Source organism: Ischnura elegans, chromosome 4 (assembly GCF_921293095.1).
Source record: "Ischnura elegans chromosome 4, ioIscEleg1.1, whole genome shotgun sequence".
In the NCBI taxonomy this organism is placed as follows: domain Eukaryota; kingdom Metazoa; phylum Arthropoda; class Insecta; order Odonata; family Coenagrionidae; genus Ischnura; species Ischnura elegans.
The window spans coordinates 134,454,722-134,478,231 of record NC_060249.1 but is presented as its reverse complement, the minus strand read 5'-3'; positions in this window follow the sequence as shown (position 1 = coordinate 134,478,231).

Sequence of the window (23,510 nt, the reverse complement as noted above, 5' to 3'; positions counted from 1 at the left end):
CATTGACCTTTCAAGGTCATTCAAGGTCATTGACCGTTCAAGGTCATTCAAGGTCGTTGATCGTTCTAGGTCATACAAAGCTATTGACCTCTCAAGGTCATTCAAGGTCATTGACCTTTCAAGATCACCCAAGGCTATTGATCATTCCATGTCATTCAAGTTCATTGTCCGTACAATGTTTTCAAAGTCATTGACCTTTCAAGGTCATTCAAGGTCATTGACGGTTCGAAGTCATTCAATGTCATTGACCTTTCATGGTCATTCAAGGTCATTGACCGCTCAAGGTCATTCAAGGTCATTGACCTTAAATGACTTTGAACTCATGACTCATTCAAGGTCGAGGTCATTCAAGGTCATTGACAGTTCAAAGTCATTCAAGGTCATTGACATATGAAGGTCATTCAAGGTCATTGATCTTTCAAGGTCATTCAAGGTCATGACCACGAATGACCTTGAGCGGTCAATGACCTTGAATGTCCATGAAAGGTCAATGACATTGAATGACTTTCAACGGTCAATGACCTTGAATTACCTTGAAAGGTCAATGACCTTGAATGACCTTGAACGGTCAATGACCTTGAATGACCTTGAAATGTCAATGACTTTGAATGACCTTGAGCGGTCAATGACCTTGAATGACCATGAAAGGTCAATGACATTGAATGACTTTCAACGGTCAATGACCTTGAATGACCTTGAAATGTCAATGACCTTGAATGACCTTGAACGGTCAATAACCTTGAAATGGTAATGACCTTGAATGAACTTGAACGGTCAATGACCTTGAAAAACCTTGAAAGGTCAACGACCTTGAATGACCTTGAAATGTCAATGACCTTGAATGACTTTGAACCGTCAATGACCTTGAATAACCTCGACCTTGAATGAGTCATGAGTTCAAAGTCATTCAAGGTCATTGACCTTTCAAGGTCATTCAAGGTCATTGACCTTTCAAGGTCATTCAAGGTCATTGACCTTTCAAGGTCATTCAAGGTCATTCACCGTTCAAGGTTATTCAAGGTCATTGATTGTTCTAGGTCATACAAAGCTATTGACCGCTCAAGGGCATTCAGGGTCATTGACCTTTCAAGGTCACCCAAGGCTATTGATAATTCAATGTCATTCAAGGTAATTGTCCGTTCAAGGTTTTCAAAGTCATTGACCTTTCAAGGTCATTCAAGGTCATTGACCGTTCAAAGCCATTCAAGGTCATGGACCTTGAATAACTTTGAACTCATGACTCATTCAAGGTCGAGTTAATTCAAGTTCATTGACGGTTTAAAGTCATTCAAGGTCATTGACATTTCAAGGTCATTCAAGGTCATTGACCTATTAAGGTCATTCAAGGTCATTGACCGTTCAAGGTCATTCAAGGTCATTGACATTTCAAGGTCATTCAAGGTCATTGACCGTTCAAGGTCATTGACCTTTTAAGGTCACTCAAGGCTATTGATCATTCTATGTCATTCGAGGTCATTGTCCGTTCAAGGTTTTCAAAGTCATCGACCTTTCAAGGTCATTCAAGGTCATTGACCGTTCAAAGTCATTCAAGGTCATGGACCTTGAATGACTTTGAACTCATGACTCATTCAAGGTCGAGGTCATTCAAGGTCATTCACGGTAAAAGGTCATTCAAGGTCATTGACATTTCAAGGTCATTCAAGGTCATTGACCTTTCAAGGTCATTGACCGTTCAGGGTCATTGACCTTTCAAGGTCATTCAAGGTCATTGACCTCTCAAGGACATTCAAGGTCATTGACCTTTCAAGGTCATTCAAGGTCATTGACCGTTCAAGGTTATTCAAGGTCTTTGACCGTTCAAGGTCATTCAAGGTCATTGACCGTTCAAGGTCATTCAATGCTAATGAACGTTCGAGGTCATTGACCTTTAAGGTGTTTCAAGGTCATTGACCTTTCAAGGTTGTTCAAGGTCATTCAAGGTCATTGACCTTTCAAGGTGATTCAAGGTCATAGACCTTTCAAGGTCATTCAAGGTCATTGAACGTTCAAGGTAATTCAAGGTAGTTGATCGTTCTAGGTCATACAAAGCTATTGACCTCTCAAGGTCATTCAAGGTCATTGACCTTTCAGGGTCACCCAAGGCTATTGATCTTTCAATGTCATTCAAGTTCATTGTCCGTACAAGGTTTTCAAAGTAATTGACCTTTCAAGGTCATTCAAGGTCATTGACCTTTCAAGGTCATTCATGGTAATTGACCTTTCAAGGTCATTCATGGTTATTGACCAAACAAGTTCATTGACCGTTCAAGGTCATTCAAGGTCATTGACCGTTGAAAGTCATTCAAGGTCATTGACATTTCAAGGTCATTCATGGTCATTAACCGTTCATGGTCACCCAAGGCTATTGATCGTTCAATGTCATTCAAGGTCATTAACCGTTCAAGGTCACCCAAGGCTATTGATCGTTCAATGTCATTCAAGGTCATTGTCGGTTGAAGGTAATTCAAAGTCATTGACCCTTCAAAGTCATTGACCCTTCAAGGTCATTGACCTTTCAAGGTCATTTAAAGTAATTGACCTTTCAAGGTCATTCAAGGTCATTGGCCGTTCAAGGTCATTCAAGGTCATTGGCCGTTCAAGCTCATTCAAGGTCATTGACCGTTCAAGGTCATTCAAGGTTATTGATCGTACAATGTCATTCAAAGTCATTGACCGTTGAAGGTAATTCAAAGTCATTGACTCTTCAAGGTCCTTCAAGATCATCGACCGGGTAAGGTCATTGAATGTCATTGACCGTTCAAGGTCATTTAAAAAATTAAATTAAAAAATAATAAAAGGTTAGTTTGGTATAAATATTCTTACTAATAAACGCTAGTTCTCTACCGGAAATGATAGAATAGAAAATTTCAGTTTTATATGAATGTTCTTCTTACAAACGCGAATTCACCACTCGAAACGAAAAAATCAAAGAAGTTATTTCGATATTTTGTTACAAAGGCGAATTCATTTTTAAAAATGAAAGTAATAAATAAGTGAGTATATCTTACTACAAACGCGAAGTCATCACTGGAAATGAAAAAAATAGAAAGTAACTTTGATATTAATTTTCTTGTTACAAACGCAATTTCAACTCTTGAAATGAAAATATTAAAATAAAGTGAGTTTGATGAGAATATTTTTGTAACAAACGCGTATTCACTACTCTAAATTAATAAATTTCAAAATGTGAATTTGATAGAGTTTTTCTTGTTACAAACACAAATTCACCGCTCGAAATGAAAAAATTAAGAAAGTTAATTTGTTACAAACAAGAATTCACCACTCAAAATAAAATAATTAAAAAGGAGAGTTTGATATGAATATTCTTTTTACAAACGTGAATTCACTACTAAAAATGAAAAAATTAAAGTGTCTTTCATATGAGTTCATATGAAAATATTAAAAAAGTGAGTATTACATGTTTTTTTCTTGCTACAAACAAGAAATCAACACTCGCAAAGCAAAACTTAAAAAGTGAGATTGATCTGAATATTCTTGTTACCAAAACGAACTTTTACTCGAAATGGAAATTTAAATAATTGAGTTTGATATAGTTTTTATGTTTGAAACACGAATTCACCTCACGAAATGACAAATTAAAAAGTGAGTTTTATATAAGAATTCTTGCAAAACACTCGAATTTGCACACGAAATGAAAAAATTAAAAATGTGAGTTTGATATTAAGATGTTTGTTACAAACACGAATTGACCACGTAAAATGTAAAAATTAAGAAGTTTGTTTGATATGAATATTCTTGTCACAAACTTGAGTGAACAACTCGAAATGAAAAAATTAAAAAAGTGAGTGTGATATGAATATAATGGGTTGGGTTGGGTAGGTTTGATATCGGTGATAAGTTTCATTTCTAATGCTTTAATAGCTTAAAATATTCTACGACCTGTTGTCTCTTTACGAGGTCACTGAAGGACATGAACAAAAGTCATTGAAGGTCATTGACATTTCAAGGTCATTCAAGGTCATTGACCTTTCAAGGTCATTCAAGTTCATTGACCGTTCAAGGTCATTGAAGGCTATAATCGTTCAAGGTCATTCAATGATATTAACCGTTCAAGGTCATTCAAGGTCATTGACCTCTCAAGGTCATTCAAGGTCATTGACCTTTCAAGGTCATTCAAGGTCATTGACCGTTCAAGGTTATTCAAGGTCATTGACCGTTCAAGGTCATTCAATGTCATTGATTTTTCAAGGTCATTCAAGGTCATTGACCGTTCAAGGTCATTCAAGGCTAATGAACGTTCGAGGTCATTGACCTTTCAAGGTCACTCAAGGTCATTGACCTTTCAAGGTCATTCAAGGTCATTGACCGTTCAAGGTCATTCAAGGTCGTTGATCGTTCTAGGTCATACAAAGCTATTGACCTCTCAAGGTCATTCAAGGTCACTGACCTTTCAAGGTCACCCAAGGCTATTGATCATTCAATGTCATTCAAGTTCATTGTCCGTTCAAGGTTTTCAAAGTCATTGCCCTTTCAAGGTCATTCAAGGTCATTGACCGTTCAAGGTCATTCAAGGTCATTGATCTTTTAAGGTCATTCAAGGTCATTGACCGTTGAAAGTCATTCAAGGTCATTGACACTTCAAGGTCATTCATGGTCATTAACCGTTCAAGGTTATTCAAAGTCATTGACCGTTCAAGGTCATTCAAGGTCATTGGCCTTTCATGGTCATTCAAGGTCATTGACCGTTCAAGGTCATTCAAGGCCATTGACATTTCAAGGTCATTCAAGTTCATTGACCGTTCAAGGTCATTAAAGGTCATTGATCTTTCAAGGTCATTCAAGGTCATTGGCCGTTGAAAGTCATTCAATGTCATTGACCTTTCATGGTCATTCAAGGTCATTGACCGCTCAAGGTCATTCAAGGTCATTGACCTTTCAAGGTCACCCATGGCTTTTGATCATTCAATGTCATTCAAGGTCATTGTCCGTTCAAGGTTTTCAAAGTCATTGACCATTCAAGGTCATTCAAGGTCATTGGCCGTTGAAAGTCATTCAATGTCATTGACCTTTCATGGTCATTCAAGGTCATTGACCGCTCAAGGTCATTCAAGGTCATTGACCTTTCAAGGTCACCCAAGGCTATTGATCATTCAATGTCATTCAAGGTCATTGTCCGTTCAAGGTTTTCAAAGTCATTGACCATTCAAGGTCATTGAAGGTCATTGACCGTACAAAGTCATTCAAGGTCATTGACCTAGAATGACTTTGAACTCATGACTCCTTACGGGTCGAGGTCATTCATGGTCATTGACGGTTCAAGGTCATTCAAGGTCATTGACATTTCAAGGTCATTCAAGGTCATTGACGGTTCAAGGTCATTCAAGGTCATTGACGGTTCAAGGTCATTCAAGTTCATTGACATTTCAAGGTCATTCAAGGTCATTGACCGTTCAAGGTCATTCAAGGTCATTGACCTTTCAAGGTCATTCAAGGTCATTGACCGATGAAAGTCATTCAATGTCATTGACCTTTCATGGTCATTCAAGGTCATTGACCGCTCAAGGTCATTCAAGGTCATTGACCTTTCAAAGTCACCCAAGGCTATTGCTCATTCAATGTCATTCAAGGTCATTGACCGTTGAAAGTCATTCAAGGTCATTGACACTTCAAGGTCATTCATGGTCATTAACCGTTCAAGGTCACCCAAGGCTATTGATCGTTCAATGTCATTCAAGGTCATTAACCGTTCAAGGTCACCCAAGGTTATTGATCGTTCAATGTCATTCAAGGTCATTTTCCGTTGAAGGTAAATCAAAGTCATTGACCCTTCAAGGTCATTCAAGGTCATTGACCGTTCAAGGTCATTCAAGGTTATTTACCTTTCAAGGTCATTCAAGGTCATTGACCGTACAAGGTCATTCAAGGTCATTGACCTTTCAAGGTCATTTACAGTAATTGACCCTTCAAGGTCATTCAAGGTCATTGGCCGTTCAAGGTCATTCAAGGTCATTTGCCGTTCAAGGTCATTCAAGGTCATTGACCGTTCAAGGTCATTCAAGGCTATTGATCGTACAATGTCATTCAAGGTCATTGACCGTTGAAGGTAATTCAAAGTCATTGACTCTTCAAGGTCCTTCAAGATCATTGACCGGGTAAGGTCATTGAATGTTATTGACGGTTCAAGGTCATTTAAAAAATTAAATTAAAAAATAATAAAAGGTTAGTTTGGTATAAATATTCTTACTAATAAACGCTAGTTCTCTACCGGAAATGATAGAATGAAAAATTTCAGTTTTATATGAATGATCTTCTTAGAAACACGAATTCAACAGTCGAAATGAAAAAATTAAAAAAGTGAGATTGATATGAATATTTTTGTTACAAACGCAAATACACCACTCGAATTGAAAGAATTTAAAAAGTGAAATTGAATTAATATTCCTATTACAAACGCAAATTCATTTCTCAAAATGAAAACATTAAAAAAGTGAGTTTTATTTGGTTTTTCTTGTTACAAACACTAATTAACCACTCCAAATAAAAATATTAAGGTAAGTTTGGTATTACTATTTTTGTTACAAACGCGAATTCACCACTCGAAACGAAAAAATTAAAGAAGTTATATCGATATTTTGTTACAAAGGCGAATTCATTTTTAAAAAAGAAAGTAATAAATAAGTGAGTATATCTTACTACAAACGCGAAGTCATCACTGGAAATGAAAAAAATACAAAGTAACTTGGATATTAATTTTCTTGTTACAAACGCAATTTCAACTCTCGAAATGAAAATATTAAAATAAAGTGAGTTTGATGAGAATATTTTTGTAACAAACGCGTATTCACTACTCAAAATTAATAAATTTCAAAATGTGAATTTGATAGTTTTTCTTGTTACAAACACAAATTCACCGCTCGAAATGAAAAAATAAAGAAAGTTAATTTGTTACAAACAAGAATTCACCACTCAAAATAAAATAATTAAAAAGGTGAGTTTGATATGAATATTCTTGTTACAAACGTGAATTAACTACTAAAAATGAAAAAAATTAAAGTGTCTTTCATATGAGTTCATATGAAAATATTAAAAAAGTGAGTATTACATGTTTTTTTCTTGCTAGAAACAAGAAATCAACACTCGCAAAGCAAAACTTAAAAAGTGAGATTGATCTGAATATTCTTGTTACCAAAACGAATTTTTACTCGAAATGGAAAATTAAATAATTGAGTTTGATATAGTTTTTATGTTTGAAACACGAATTAAGCTCACGAAATGACAAATTAAAAAAATAATTTTATATAAGAATTCTTGCAAAACACTCGAATTTGCACATAAAATGAAAAAAATTAAAAATGTGAGTTTGATATTAAGATTCTTGTTACAAACACGAATTGACCACGCGAAATGTAAAAATTAAGAAGTTTGTTTGATATGAATATTCTTGTTACAAACGTGAATTCACTACTAAAAATGAAAAAAATTAAAGTGTCTTTCATATGAGTTCATATGAAAATATTAAAAAAATGAGTATTACATGTTTTTTTCTTGCTACAAACAAGAAATCAACACTCGCAAAGCAAAACTTAAAAAGTGAGATTGATCTGAATATTCTTGTTAACAAAACGAACTTTTACTCGAAATGGAAAATTAAATAATTGAGTTTGATATAGTTTTTATGCTTGAAACACGAATTCTCCTCACGAAATTACAAATTAAAAAGTGAGTTTTATATAAGAATTCTTGCAAAACACTCGAATTTGCACACGAAATGAAAAAATTAAAAATGTGAGTTCGATATTAAGATGCTTGTTACAAACACGAATTCACCACGCGAAATGTAAAAATTAAGAAGTTTGTTTGATATGAATATTCTTGTCACAAACTTGAGTGAACAACTCGAAATGAAAAAATTAAAAAAGTGAGTGTGATATGAATATAATGGGTTGGGTTGGGTAGGTTGGATATCGGTGATAAGTTTCATTTCTAATGCTTTAATAGCTTAAAATATTCTACGACCTGTTGTCCCTTTGCGAGGTCACTGAAGGACATGAACAAAAGTCATTGAAGGTCATTGACATTTCAAGGTCATTCAAGGTCATTGACCTTTCAAGGTCATTCAAGTTCATAACCGTTCAATGTCATTAAAGGCTATTGATCGTTCAAGGTCATTCAATGTCATTGACCTTTCAAGGTCATTCAAGGTCATTGACCTCTCAAGGTCATTCAAGGTTATTTGCCCTTCAAGGTCATTGACCTTTCAAGGTCATTCAAGGTCAGTGACCGTTCAAGGGTGTTCAAGGTCATTGACCGTTTAAGGTCATTCAAGGTCATTGACCGTTCAAGGTCATTCAAGGTCATTGACCGTTCAAGGTCATTCAAGGTCATTGACCGTTCAAGGTCATTCAAAGCTAATGAACGTTCGAGGTCATTGACATATCAAGGTCATTCAAGGTCATTGACCTTTCAAGGTCATTCAATGTCATTGACCTTTCAAGGTCATTCAAGGTCATTGACCGTTCAAGGTCATTCAAGGTCGTTGATCGTTCTAGGTAATACAAAGTTATTGACCTCTCAAGGTCATTCAAGGTCATTGACCTTTCAAGGTCACCCAATGCTATTGATCATTCAATGTCATTCAAGTTCATTGTCCGTTCAAGGTTTTCAAAGTCATTGACCTTTCAAGGTCATTCAAGGTCATTGACCGTTCAAAGTCATTCAAGGTCATTGACCTTTCAAGGTAATTCAAGGTCATTGACCGTTCAAGGTTATTCAAGGTCATTGACCTTTCAAGGTCACCCAAGGCTATTGATCATTCAATTTCATTCAAGGTCATTGTCCGTTCAAAGTCATTCAAGGTCATTGACCTTGAACTACTTTGAACTCATGACTCATTCAAGGTCGAGGTCATTCAAGGTCATTGACCTTTCATGGTCATTCAAGGTCAATGACATTGAATGACTTTCAACGGTCAATGACCTTGAATGACCTTGAAAGGTCAATGACCTTGAAAGGTCAATGACCTTGAATGACCTTGAACGGTCAATGACCTTCAATGACCTTGAAATGTTAATGACTTTGAATGACCTTGAACGGTCAATGACCTTGATTGACCTTGAAAGGTCAATGACCTTGAATGACCTTGAAATGTCAATGACCTTGAATGACCTTGAGCTGTCAATGACCTTGAATGACTTTCAACGGTCAATGACCTTGAATGACCTTAAAAGGTCAATGACCTTGAATGACCTTCAACGGTCAATACCCTTGAATGACCTTGAAATGTCAATGACTTTGAACGACCTTGAGCGATCAATGACCTTGAATGACCTTGAAAGGTCAATGACCTTGAATGACCTTGAAATGTCAATGACCTTGAATGACCTTGAAATGTCAATGACCTTGAATGACTTTGAACCATCAATGACCTTGAATAACCTCGACCTTGAATGAGTCATGAGTTCAAAGTCAATCAAGGTCATTGACCTTTCAAGGTCAATCAAGGTCATTGACCTTTCAAGGTCATTCAAGGTCATTGACCGTTCAAGGTTATTCAAGGTCATTGACCTTTCAAGGTCACCCAAGGCTATTGATCATTCAATTTCATTCAAGGTCATTGTCCGTTCAAGGTTTTCAAAGTCATTGACCTTTCAAGGTCATTCAAGGTCATTGACCGTTCAAAGTCATTCAAGGTCATGGACCTTGAATAACTTTGAACTCATGACTTATTCAAGGTCGAGGTAATTCAAGGTCATTGACGGTTTAAAGTCATTCAAGGTCATTGACATTTCAAGGTCATTCAAGGTTATTGACCTTTCAAGGTCATTCAAGGTCATTGACCGTTCAAGGTCATTCAAGGTCATTGACATTTCAAGGTCATTCAAGGTCATTGACCTTTCAAGGTCATTCAAGGTCATCTACCGTTCAAGGTCATTCAAGGTCATTGACATTTCAAGGTCATTCAAGGTCATTGACCGTTCAAGGTCATTCAAGGTCATTGACCGTTGAAAGTCATTTAAGGTCATTGACATTTCAAGGTCATTCATGGTCATTAACCGTTCAAGGTCACCCAAGGCTATAAATCGTTCAATTTAATTTAAGGTCATTAACCGTAATAGGTCACCCAAGGCTATTGATCGTTCAATGTCATTCAAGGTCATTGTCCGTTGAAGGTAATTCAAAGTCATTGACCCTTCAAGGTCATTCAAGGTCATTGACCGTTCAAGGTCATTCAAGGTTATTGATATTTGAAGGTCATTCAAGGTCATTGACCGTTCAAGGTCATTCAAGGTCCGTGACCGTTCAAGGTAATCTAAGGTCATTGACCGTTCAAGGTCATTCAAGGCTAATGAACGTTCGAGGTCATTGACCTATCAAGGTCATTCAAGGTCATTGACCATTCAAGGTCATTCAAGGTCAGTGACCTTTCAAGGTCATTCAAGGTGATTGACCTTTCAAGGTCATTCAAGGTCATTGACCTTTCAAGGTCATTCAAGGTCATTGACCGTTCAAGGTCATTCAAGGTCGTTGATCGTTCTAGGTCATACAAAGCTATAGACCTCTCAAGGTCTTTCAAGGTCATTGACCTTTCAAGGTCACCCAAGGCTATTGATCATTCAATGTCATTCAAGTTCATTGTCCGTTCAAGGTTTTCAAAGTCAATGACCTTTCAAGGTCATTCAAGGTCATTGACCTTGAATGACTTTGAACTCATGACTCATTCAAGGTCGAGGTCATTCAAGGTCATTGACAGTTCAAAGTCATTCAAGGTCATTGACATATGAAGGTCATTCAAGGTCATTGACGTTTCAAGGTCATTCAAGGTCATGACCTTGAATAACTTTGAACTCATGACTCATTCAAGGTCGAGGTCATTCAAGGTCATTGACGGTTCAAAGTCATTCAAGGTGATTAACATTTCAAGGTCATTCAAGGTCATTGACCTTTCAAGGTCATTCAAGGTCATTGACCGTTCAAGGTCATACATGTTTGATATTAATATTCTTGTTACAAACGCAATTTCACCTCTCGAATTGAAAAAATTAAAAAAAGTGAGTTTGATGAGAATATTCTTGTAACAAAAGTGAATTCACTACTCAAAATGAAAAAAATTAAAGGTCATTCATTAAAGGTCAAAAATCAAGGTCATTGACCGTTGACGGTAATTCAATGTCATTGACACTTCAAGGTCCTTAAAGATCGTTGAACGGGTAAGGTCATTCAAGGTTATTGACCGTTCAAGGTCATTAAAAAAATTTAATTTAAAAATATAAAAAGGTTAGTTTGAAATGAATATTCTCACTAATAAACGCTAGTTGTCTACCGGAAATGATAAAATGAAAAATGTCAGTTTTAAATGAATGTTCTTCATAGAAACACGAATTCAACACTCGAAATGAAAAAATTAAAAAAGTAGGATTGATATGAATATTTTTGTTTTAAACGCTAATACACCACTCGAATTGAAAGAATTAAAAAAGTGAAATTGAATGAATATTCATATTAAAAATGCAAATTCAATTCTCAAAATTTAAATATTAAAAAAGTGAGTTTGATATGGTTTTTCTTGTTAGAAACACTAATTGACCACTCCAAAAAACAATGAAGGTGAGTTTGGTATTACTATTTTTGTTACAAACGCAAATTCACCACTCGAAACGAAAAAATTAAAGAAGTGATTTCGATATTCTTGTTACAAAGGCAAATTCATTTTTAAAAATGAAAGTAATAAAAAAGTGAGTATATCTTACTACAAACGCGAAGTCATCACTGGAAATAAAAAAAATAAAAAGTAAGTTTGATAATAATATTCTTGTTACAAACGCAATTTCACCTCTCGATTTGAAAAAATTAAAAAAAGTGAGTTTGATGAGAATATTCTTGTAATAAAATGCGAATTCACTACTCAAAATGAAAAAATTTAAAAATGTGAATTTGATAGAGTATTTCTTGTTACAAACACAAATTCACCGCTCGAAAATAAAAAATTAAGAAAGTTAATTTGTTACAAACACGAATTCACCACTGAAAATGAAATAATTAAAAAGGTGAGTTTGATATGAATATTCTTGTTACAAACGTGAATTCACTACTAAAATTGAAAAAAATTAAAGTGTCTTTCATATGAGTTCAATATAGAATTACCTTCATATGAGAATATAATGGGTTGGGTTGGGTAGGTTGGATATCGGTGATAAGTTTCATTTCTAATGCATTAATAGCTTAAAATAATCTACGATCTGTTGTCCCTTTGCGAGGTCAATGAAGGACATGCACAAATGTCATTGAAGATCATTTACATTTCATGGTCATTCAAAGTCATTGACCTTTCAAGGTCATTCAAGGTAATTGACCGTTCAAGGTCATTCAAGGTAATTGACCGTTCAAAGTCATTCAAGGTCATTAACCGTTCAAGGTCATTCAAGGCTATTGATCGTTCAATGTCATTCAAGGTCATTGTCCGTTCAAGGTTTTCAAAGTCATTGATCTTTCAAGGTCATTCAAGGTCATTGACCGTTCAAAGTCATTCAAGGTCATTGACCTTTAAAGGTCATTCAAGGTCATTCAAGGCCATTGACCGTTGAAAGTCATTCAATGTAATTGACCTTTCAAGGTCATTCAAGGTCATTTACCGTTCAGGGTCAGCCAAGGTCATTGCCCATTCAAGGTTTTCAAAGTCATTTACCTTTCAAGGTCATTCAAGGTCAATTACCGTTCAAATTCATTCAAGGTCATTGACCTTTCAAGGTCATTCAAGGTCATTGACCGTTGAAGGTTATACAAGGGCATTGAATTTCAAGGTCATTCAAAGTCATTGACCGTTCAATGTCATTCAAGGTCATTGACCCTTCAAGGTCATTCAAGGTCATTAACCGTTCAAGGTCATTCAAGGCTATTTATCGTTTTAAGGCCATTCAAGGTCATTGACATTTCAAGGTCATTCAAGGTTATTGACCTTTCAAGGTCATTCAAGGACATTGACCTTTCAAGGTCATTCAAGGTCATTAACCGTTCAAGGTCACCCAAGGCTATTGATCGTTCAATGTCATTCAAGGTCACTGTCCATTCAAGGATTTCAAAGTCATCGACCTTTCAAGGTCATTCAAGGTCATTGACCGTTCAAGGTCATTTAAGGTTATTAACTTTTCAAGGTCATTCAATGTCATTGCCCTTTCAAGGTCATTGCCCTTTCAAGGTCTATGACCTTTATAGGTCAATCAAGGTCATTGACCTTTCAAGGTCATTCAAGGTCATTAACCGTTCAAGGTCATTCAAGGTCATTGGCCGTTTAAGGTCATTCAAGGTCATTGAACTTTCAAGGTCATTCAAGGTCATATACCGTTCAAGGTCATTCAAGGTCATTGATCTTTCAAGGTCATTCAAAGTCATTGACCGTTCAAGGTCATTCAAGGTGATTGACCTTTAAAGGTCATTCAAGGTCATTCAAGGCCATTGACCGTTGAAAGTCATTCAATGTCATTGACCTTTCAAGGTCATACAAGGTCATTAACTGTTCAAGGTCAGCCAAGGCTATTGATCGTTCATTGTCATTCAAGGTCATTGTCCGTTCAAGGTTTTCAAAGTCATTGTCCTTTCAAGGTCATTCAAGGTCATTGACCGTTCAAGGTCATTCAAGGTTATTGACCTTTCTAGGTCATTCGAGGTCATTTAAGGTCATTTACCGTTCAAGGTCACTCAAGGTCATTGACCTTTCAAGGTCATTCAAGGTCATTGACCTTTCAAGGTCATTCAAGGTCATTGACCGTTCAAGGTCATTCAAAAACATTGACCTTTCAAATTCATTCAAGGGCATTCAAGGTCATTGACCGTTCAAGGTCATTCAAGACTATTGATCGTTCAATGTCATTCAAAGTCATTGACCGTTGAAGGTAATTCAAAGTCATTGCCTCTTGAAGGTTTTTCAAGGTCATTGACCGGGTAAGGTCATTCAAGGTTATTCACCGTTCAAGGTCATTTAAAAAATTAATTTTAAAAATAATAAAAGGTTAGTTTGGTATGAATGTTCTTACTAATAAACGTTAGTTCTCTACCGGAAATGATAAAATGAAAAATGTCAGTTTTATATGAATGTTCTTCTTAGAAACACGAATTCAACACTCGAAATGAAAAAATTAAAAAAGTGAGATTGAATGAATATTCCTATTACAAACGCAAATTCACTTCTCAAAATGAAAACATTAAAAAAGTGAGTTTGATATGGTTTTTCTTGTTACAAACACTAATTGACCACTCCAAATAAAAAAATTAGGTCGAGTTTGGTATTACTAATCTTGTTACAAACGCGAATTCACCACTCGAAACGAATAAATTAAAGAAGTGATTTCGATATTCTTGTTACAAAGGCGAATTCATTTTTAAAAACGAAAGTAATAAAAAAGTGAGTATATCTTACTACAAACGCGAAGTCATCACTGGAAATGAAAAAAATAAAAAGTAAGTTTTATATTAATTTTCTTGTTACAAACGCAATTTCAACTCTCGAAATGAAAATATTTAAAAAAAGTGAGTTTGATGAGAATATTCTTGTAATAAAATGCGAATTCACTACTCAAAATGAAAAAATTTAAAAATGTGAATTTGATAGAGTATTTCTTGTTACAAACACAAATTCACCGCTCGAAAATAAAAAATTAAGAAAGTTAATTTGTTACAAACACGAATTCACCACTGAAAATGAAATAATTAAAAAGGTGAGTTTGATATGAATATTCTTGTTACAAACGTGAATTCACTACTAAAATTGAAAAAAATTAAAGTGTCTTTCATATGAGTTCAAATGAAAATATTAAAGAAGTGAGTTTTACATGTTTTTTCTTGCTACAATTGCGAAATCAGCACTCGCAAAGCAAAACTTAAAAAGTGAGATTGATCTGAATATTTTTGTTACCAAAACGAACTTTTACTCGAAATGAAAAATTAAATAATTGAGTTCGATAAAGTTTTTATGTTTGAAACACGAGTTCACCTCACGCAATGACAAATAAAAAATTAATTTTACATAAGTATTCTTGCTAAACACTCGCATTTGCACACGAAATGAAAAAATTAAAAACGTGAGTTTGATATTAAGATTCTTGTTATAAACACGAATTCACCACGCGAAATGTAAAAATTAAAAAGTTTGTTAGATATGAAGTCTTGTCACAAACACGAGTTATCAACTCGAATTGAAAAAATTAAAAAAGTGAGTTTGATATGAATATTCCTATTACAAAACCAAATATTCACTCGAAATGAAAAAATTAAATATATGAGTTTTATATGAATATTCTTGATCCAAACACGATTTCCGAACTCAAAATGAAAAAATTAAAAAAGTGAGTGTGATATGATATAATGCGTTGGGTTGGGTAGGCTGGATATCGGTGATAAGTTTCATTTCTAATGCATTAATAGCTTAAAATATTCTACGACCTGTTGTCCCTTTGCGAGGTCACTGAAGGACATGAACAAAAGTCATTGAAGGTCATTGACCATTCAAGGTCATTCAAGGTCATTGACCGTTCAAGGTCATTCAAGGTCATTGACCGTTCAAGGTCATTCAAGGCTATTGATCGTTCAAGGTCATTTAAGGTCAATGACCTTTCAAGGTCATTCAAGGTCATTGACCTTTCAAGGTCATTCAAGATCATCGACCTTTCAAGGTCATTCAAGATCATCGACCTTTCAAGGTCATTCAAGGTCATTGACCGTTCAAGGTCATTCAAGGTCATTAACCGTTCAAGGTCACCCAAGGCTATTGATCGTTCAATGTCATCCAAGGTCATTGTCGGTTGAAGGTAATTCAAAGTCATTGACCCTTCAAGGTCATTCAAGGTCATTGACCGTTCAAGGTCATTCAAGGTTATTGACCTTTCAAGGTCATACAAGGTCATTGACCGTTCAAGGTCATTCAAGGTCATTGACCTTTCAAGGTCATTTAAAGTAATTGACCTTTCAAGGTCATTCAAGGTCATTGGCCGTTCAAGGTCATTCAAGGTCATTGGCCGTTCAAGGTCATTCAAGGTCATTGACCTTTCAAGGTCATTCAAGGTCATTGATCGTTCAATGTCATTCAAGGTCATTGACCGTTGAAGGTAATTCAAAGTCATTGACTCTTCAAGGTCCTTCAAGATCATTGACCGGGTAAGGTCATTGAATGTTATTGCCGTTCAAGGTCATTTAAAAAATTAAATTAAAAAATAATAAAAGGTAAGTTTGGTATAAATATTCTTACTAATAAACGCTAGTTCTCTACCGGAAATGATAGAATGAAAAAAGTCAGTTTTATATGAATGTTCTTCTTAGAAACACGAATGCAACACTCGAAATGAAAAAATTAAAAAAGTGAGATTGATATGAATATTTTTGTTACAAACGCAAATACACCACTCGAATTGAAAGAATTTAAAAAGTGAAATTGAATTAATATTCCTATTACAAACGCAAATTCATTTCTCAAAATATAAACATTAAAAAAGTGAGTTTGATATGGTTTTTCTTGTTACAAACACTAATTGACCACTCCAAATAAAAATATTAAGGTAAGTTTGGTATTACTATTTTTGTTACAAACGCGAATTCACCACTCGAAACGAAAAAATCAAAGAAGTTATATCGATATTTTGTTACAAAGGCGAATTCATTTTTAAAAACGAAAGTAATATATAAGTGAGTATATCTTACTACAAACGCGAAGTCATCACTGGAAATGAAAAAAGTAAAAAGGACTTTGATATTAATTTTCTTGTTACAAACGCAATTTCAACTCTCGAAATGAAAATATTAAAATAAAGTGAGTTTCATGAGAATATTTTTGTAACAAACGCGTATTCACTACTCTAAATTAATAAATTTCAAAATGTGAATTTGATAGAGTTTTTCTTGTAACATACACAAATTCACCGCTCGAAATGAAAAAATTAAGAAAGTTAATTTGTTACAAACAAGAATTCACCACTCAAAATAAAATAATTAAATAGGTGTGTTTGATATGAATATTGATGTTACAAACGTGAATTCACTACTAAAAATGAAAAAAATTAAAGTGTCTGTCATATGAGTTCATATGAAAATATTAAAAAAGTGAGTATTACATGTTTTTTTCTTGCTACAAACAAAGAAATCAACACTCGCAAAGCAAAACTTAAAAAGTGAGATTGATCTGAATATTCTTGTTACCAAAACGAACTTTTACTCGAAATGAAAAATTAAATAATTGAGTTTGATATAGTTTTTATGTTTGAAACACGAATTCACCTCACGAAATGACAAATTAAAAAGTGAGTTTTTTATAAGAATTTTTGCAAAACACTCGAATTTGCACACGAAATGAAAAAATTAAAAATGTGAGTTTGATATTTAGATGCTTGTTACAAACACGAATTGACCACGCGAAATGTAAAAATTAGGAAGTTTCTTTGATATGAATATTCTTGTCACAAACTTGAGTGAACAACTCGAAATGAAAAAATTAAAAAATTGAGTGTGACATGAATATAATGGGTTGGGTTGGGTAGGTTGGATATCGGTGATAAGTTTCATTTCTAATGCTTTAATAGCTTAAAATATTCTACGACCTGTTGTCCCTTTGCGAGGTCACTGAAGGACATGAACAAAAGTCATTGAAGGTCATTGACATTTCAAGGTCATTCAAGGTCATTGACCGTTCAAGGTCATTCAAGGCAATTGATCGTTCAAGGTCATATAATGTCATTGACCTTTCAAGGTCATTCAAGGTCATTGACCTCTCAAGGTCATTCAAGGTCATAGACCTTTCAAGGTCATTCAAGGTCATTGACCGTTCAAGGTCAATCAAGGCTAATGAACATTCGAGGTCATTGACCTTTCAAGGTCATTCAAGGTCATTGACCTTTCAAGGTTGTTCAAGGTCATTGACCTTTCAAGGTCATTCAAGGTCATTGACCTTTCAACGTGATTCAAGGTCATTGACCTTTCAAGGTCATTCAAGGTCATTGACCGTTCAAGGTCATTCAAGGTCGTTGATCGTTCTAGGTCATACAAAGCTATTGACCTCTCAAGGTCATTCAAGGTCATTGACCTTTCAAGATCACCCAAGGCTATTGATCATTCCATGTCATTCAAGTTCATTGTCCGTACAATTTTTTCAAAGTCATTGACCTTTCAAGGTCATTCAAGGTCATTGACGGTTCGAAGTCATTCAATGTCATTGACCTTTCTTGGTCATTCAAGGTCATTGACCGCTCAAGGTCATTCAAGGTCATTGACCTTAAATGACTTTGAACTCATGACTCATTCAAGGTCGAGGTCATTCAAGGTCATTGACAGTTCAAAGTCATTCAAGGTCATTGACATATGAAGGTCATTCAAGGTCATTGATCTTTCAAGGTCATTGATCTTTCAAGGTCATTCAAGGTCATGACCACGAATGACCTTGAGCGGTCAATGACCTTGAATGTCCATGAAAGGTCAATGACATTGAATGACTTTCAACGGTCAATGACCTTGAATTACCTTGAAAGGTCAATGACCTTGAATGACCTTAAACGGTCAAGGACCTTGAATGACCTTGAAATGTCAATGACTTTGAATGACCTTGAGCGGTCAATGACCTTGAATGACCATGAAAGGTCAATGACATTGAATGACTTTCAACGGTCAATGACCTTGAATGACCTTGAAATGTCAATGACCTTGAATGACCTTGAACGGTCAATAACCTTGAAATGGTAATGACCTTGAATGAACTTGAACGGTCAATGACCTTGAAACACCTTGAAAGGTCAACGACCTTGAATGACCTTGAAATGTCAATGACCTTGAATGACTTTGAACCGTCAATGACCTTGAATAACCTCGACCTTGAATGAGTCATGAGTTCAAAGTCATTCAAGGTCATTGACCTTTCAAGGTCATTCAAGGTCATTGACCTTTCAAGGTCATTCAAGGTCATTGACCTTTCAAGGTCATTCAAGGTCATTCACCGTTCAAGGTTATTCAAGGTCATTGATTGTTCTAGGTCATACAAAGCTATTGACCGCTCAAGGGCATTCAGGGTCATTGACCTTTCAAGGTCACCCAAGGCTATTGATAATTCAATGTCATTCAAGGTAATTGTCCGTTCAAGGTTTTCAAAGTCATTGACCTTTCAAGGTCATTCAAGGTCATTGACCGTTCAAAGCCATTCAAGGTCATGGACCTTGAATAACTTTGAACTCATGACTCATTCAAGGTCGAGTTAATTCAAGTTCATTGACGGTTTAAAGTCATTCAAGGTCATTGACATTTCAAGGTCATTCAAGGTCATTGACCTATTAAGGTCATTCAAGGTCATTGACCGTTCAAGGTCATTCAAGGTCATTGACATTTCAAGGTCATTCAAGGTCATTGACCGTTCAAGGTCATTGACCTTTTAAGGTCACTCAAGGCTATTGATCATTCTATGTCATTCGAGGTCATTGTCCGTTCAAGGTTTTCAAAGTCATCGACCTTTCAAGGTCATTCAAGGTCATTGACCGTTCAAAGTCATTCAAGGTCATGGACCTTGAATGACTTTGAACTCATGACTCATTCAAGGTCGAGGTCATTCAAGGTCATTCACGGTAAAAGGTCATTCAAGGTCATTGACATTTCAAGGTCATTCAAGGTCATTGACCTTTCAAGGTCATTGACCGTTCAGGGTCATTGACCTTTCAAGGTCATTCAAGGTCATTGACCTCTCAAGGACATTCAAGGTCATTGACCTTTCAAGGTCATTCAAAGTCATTGACCGTTCAAGGTTATTCAAGGTCTTTCACCGTTCAAGGTCATTCAAGGTCATTGACCGTTCAAGGTCATTCAATGCTAATGAACGTTCGAGGTCATTGACCTTTAAGGTGTTTCAAGGTCATTGACCTTTCAAGGTTGTTCAAGGTCATTCAAGGTCATTGACCTTTCAAGGTGATTCAAGGTCATAGACCTTTCAAGGTCATTCAAGGTCATTGAACGTTCAAGGTAATTCAAGGTAGTTGATCGTTCTAGGTCATACAAAGCTATTGACCTCTCAAGGTCATTCAAGGTCATTGACCTTTCAGGGTCACCCAAGGCTATTGATCTTTCAATGTCATTCAAGTTCATTGTCCGTACAAGGTTTTCAAAGTAATTGACCTTTCAAGGTCATTCAAGGTCATTGACCTTTCAAGGTCATTCATGGTAATTGACCTTTCAAGGTCATTCATGGTCATTGACCAAACAAGTTCATTGACCGTTCAAGGTCATTCAAGGTCATTGACCGTTGAAAGTCATTCAAGGTCATTGACATTTCAAGGTCATTCATGGTCATTAACCGTTCATGGTCACCCAAGGCTATTGATCGTTCAATGTCATTCAAGGTCATTAACCGTTCAAGGTCACCCAAGGCTATTGATCGTTCAATGTCATTCAAGGTCATTGTCGGTTGAAGGTAATTCAAAGTCATTGACCCTTCAAAGTCATTGACCCTTCAAGGTCATTGACCTTTCAAGGTCATTTAAAGTAATTGACCTTTCAAGGTCATTCAAGGTCATTGGCCGTTCAAGGTCATTCAAGGTCATTGGCCGTTCAAGCTCATTCAAGGTCATTGACCGTTCAAGGTCATTCAAGGTTATTGATCGTACAATGTCATTCAAAGTCATTGACCGTTGAAGGTAATTCAAAGTCATTGACTCTTCAAGGTCCTTCAAGATCATCGACCGGGTAAGGTCATTGAATGTCATTGACCGTTCAAGGTCATTTAAAAAATTAAATTAAAAAATAATAAAAGGTTAGTTTGGTATAAATATTCTTACTAATAAACGCTAGTTCTCTACCGGAAATGATAGAATAGAAAATTTCAGTTTTATATGAATGTTCTTCTTACAAACGCGAATTCACCACTCGAAACGAAAAAATCAAAGAAGTTATTTCGATATTTTGTTACAAAGGCGAATTCATTTTTAAAAATGAAAGTAATAAATAAGTGAGTATATCTTACTACAAACGCGAAGTCATCACTGGAAATGAAAAAAATTGAAAGTAACTTTGATATTAATTTTCTTGTTACAAACGCAATTTCAACTCTTGAAATGAAAATATTAAAATAAAGTGAGTTTGATGAGAATATTTTTGTAACAAACGCGTATTCACTACTCTAAATTAATAAATTTCAAAATGTGAATTTGATAGAGTTTTTCTTGTTACAAACACAAATTCACCGCTCGAAATGAAAAAATTAAGAAAGTTAATTTGTTACAAACAAGAATTCACCACTCAAAATAAAATAATTAAAAAGGAGAGTTTGATATGAATATTCTTTTTACAAACGTGAATTCACTACTAAAAATGAAAAAATTAAAGTGTCTTTCATATGAGTTCATATGAAAATATTAAAAAAGTGAGTATTACATGTTTTTTTCTTGCTACAAACAAGAAATCAACACTCGCAAAGCAAAACTTAAAAAGTGAGATTGATCTGAATATTCTTGTTACCAAAACGAACTTTTACTCGAAATGGAAATTAAAATAATTGAGTTTGATATAGTTTTTATGTTTGAAACACGAATTCACCTCACGAAATGACAAATTAAAAAGTGAGTTTTATATAAGAATTCTTGCAAAACACTCGAATTTGCACACGAAATGAAAAAATTAAAAATGTGAGTTTGATATTAAGATGTTTGTTACAAACACGAATTGACCACGTAAAATGTAAAAATTAAGAAGTTTGTTTGATATGAATATTCTTGTCACAAACTTGAGTGAACAACTCGAAATGAAAAAATTAAAAAAGTGAGTGTGATATGAATATAATGGGTTGGGTTGGGTAGGTTTGATATCGGTGATAAGTTTCATTTCTAATGCTTTAATAGCTTAAAATATTCTACGACCTGTTGTCTCTTTACGAGGTCACTGAAGGACATGAACAAAAGTCATTGAAGGTCATTGACATTTCAAGGTCATTCAAGGTCATTGACCTTTCAAGGTCATTCAAGTTCATTGACCGTTCAAGGTCATTGAAGGCTATAATCGTTCAAGGTCATTCAATGATATTAACCGTTCAAGGTCATTCAAGGTCATTGACCTCTCAAGGTCATTCAAGGTCATTGACCTTTCAAGGTCATTCAAGGTCATTGACCGTTCAAGGTTATTCAAGGTCATTGACCGTTCAAGGTCATTCAATGTCATTGATTTTTCAAGGTCATTCAAGGTCATTGACCGTTCAAGGTCATTCAAGGCTAATGAACGTTCGAGGTCATTGACCTTTCAAGGTCACTCAAGGTCATTGACCTTTCAAGGTCATTCAAGGTCATTGACCGTTCAAGGTCATTCAAGGTCGTTGATCGTTCTAGGTCATACAAAGCTATTGACCTCTCAAGGTCATTCAAGGTCACTGACCTTTCAAGGTCACCCAAGGCTATTGATCATTCAATGTCATTCAAGTTCATTGTCCGTTCAAGGTTTTCAAAGTCATTGCCCTTTCAAGGTCATTCAAGGTCATTGACCGTTCAAGGTCATTCAAGGTCATTGATCTTTTAAGGTCATTCAAGGTCATTGACCGTTGAAAGTCATTCAAGGTCATTGACACTTCAAGGTCATTCATGGTCATTAACCGTTCAAGGTTATTCAAAGTCATTGACCGTTCAAGGTCATTCAAGGTCATTGATCGTTCAAGGTCATACAAAGCTATTGACCGCTCAAGGTTATTCAAGGTCATTGTCGGTTCTAGGTCATTCAAGGTCATTGATATTTAAAGGTCATTCAAGGTCATTGGCCTTTCATGGTCATTCAAGGTCATTGACCGTTCAAGGTCATTCAAGGCCATTGACATTTCAAGGTCATTCAAGTTCATTGACCGTTCAAGGTCATTAAAGGTCATTGATCTTTCAAGGTCATTCAAGGTCATTGGCCGTTGAAAGTCATTCAATGTCATTGACCTTTCATGGTCATTCAAGGTCATTGACCGCTCAAGGTCATTCAAGGTCATTGACCTTTCAAGGTCACCCATGGCTTTTGATCATTCAATGTCATTCAAGGTCATTGTCCGTTCAAGGTTTTCAAAGTCATTGACCATTCAAGGTCATTCAAGGTCATTGGCCGTTGAAAGTCATTCAATGTCATTGACCTTTCATGGTCATTCAAGGTCATTGACCGCTCAAGGTCATTCAAGGTCATTGACCTTTCAAGGTCACCCAAGGCTTTTGATCATTCAATGTCATTCAAGGTCATTGTCCGTTCAAGGTTTTCAAAGTCATTGACCATTCAAGGTCATTGAAGGTCATTGACCGTACAAAGTCATTCAAGGTCATTGACCTTGAATGACTTTGAACTCATGACTCCTTACGGGTCGAGGTCATTCATGGTCATTGACGGTTCAAGGTCATTCAAGGTCATTGACATTTCAAGGTCATTCAAGGTCATTGACCTTTCAAGGTCATTCAAGGTCATTGACCGTTCAACGTCATTCAAGTTCATTGACATTTCAAGGTCATTCAAGGTCATTGACCGTTCAAGGTCATTCAAGGTCATTGACCTTTCAAGGTCATTCAAGGTCATTGACCGATGAAAGTCATTCAATG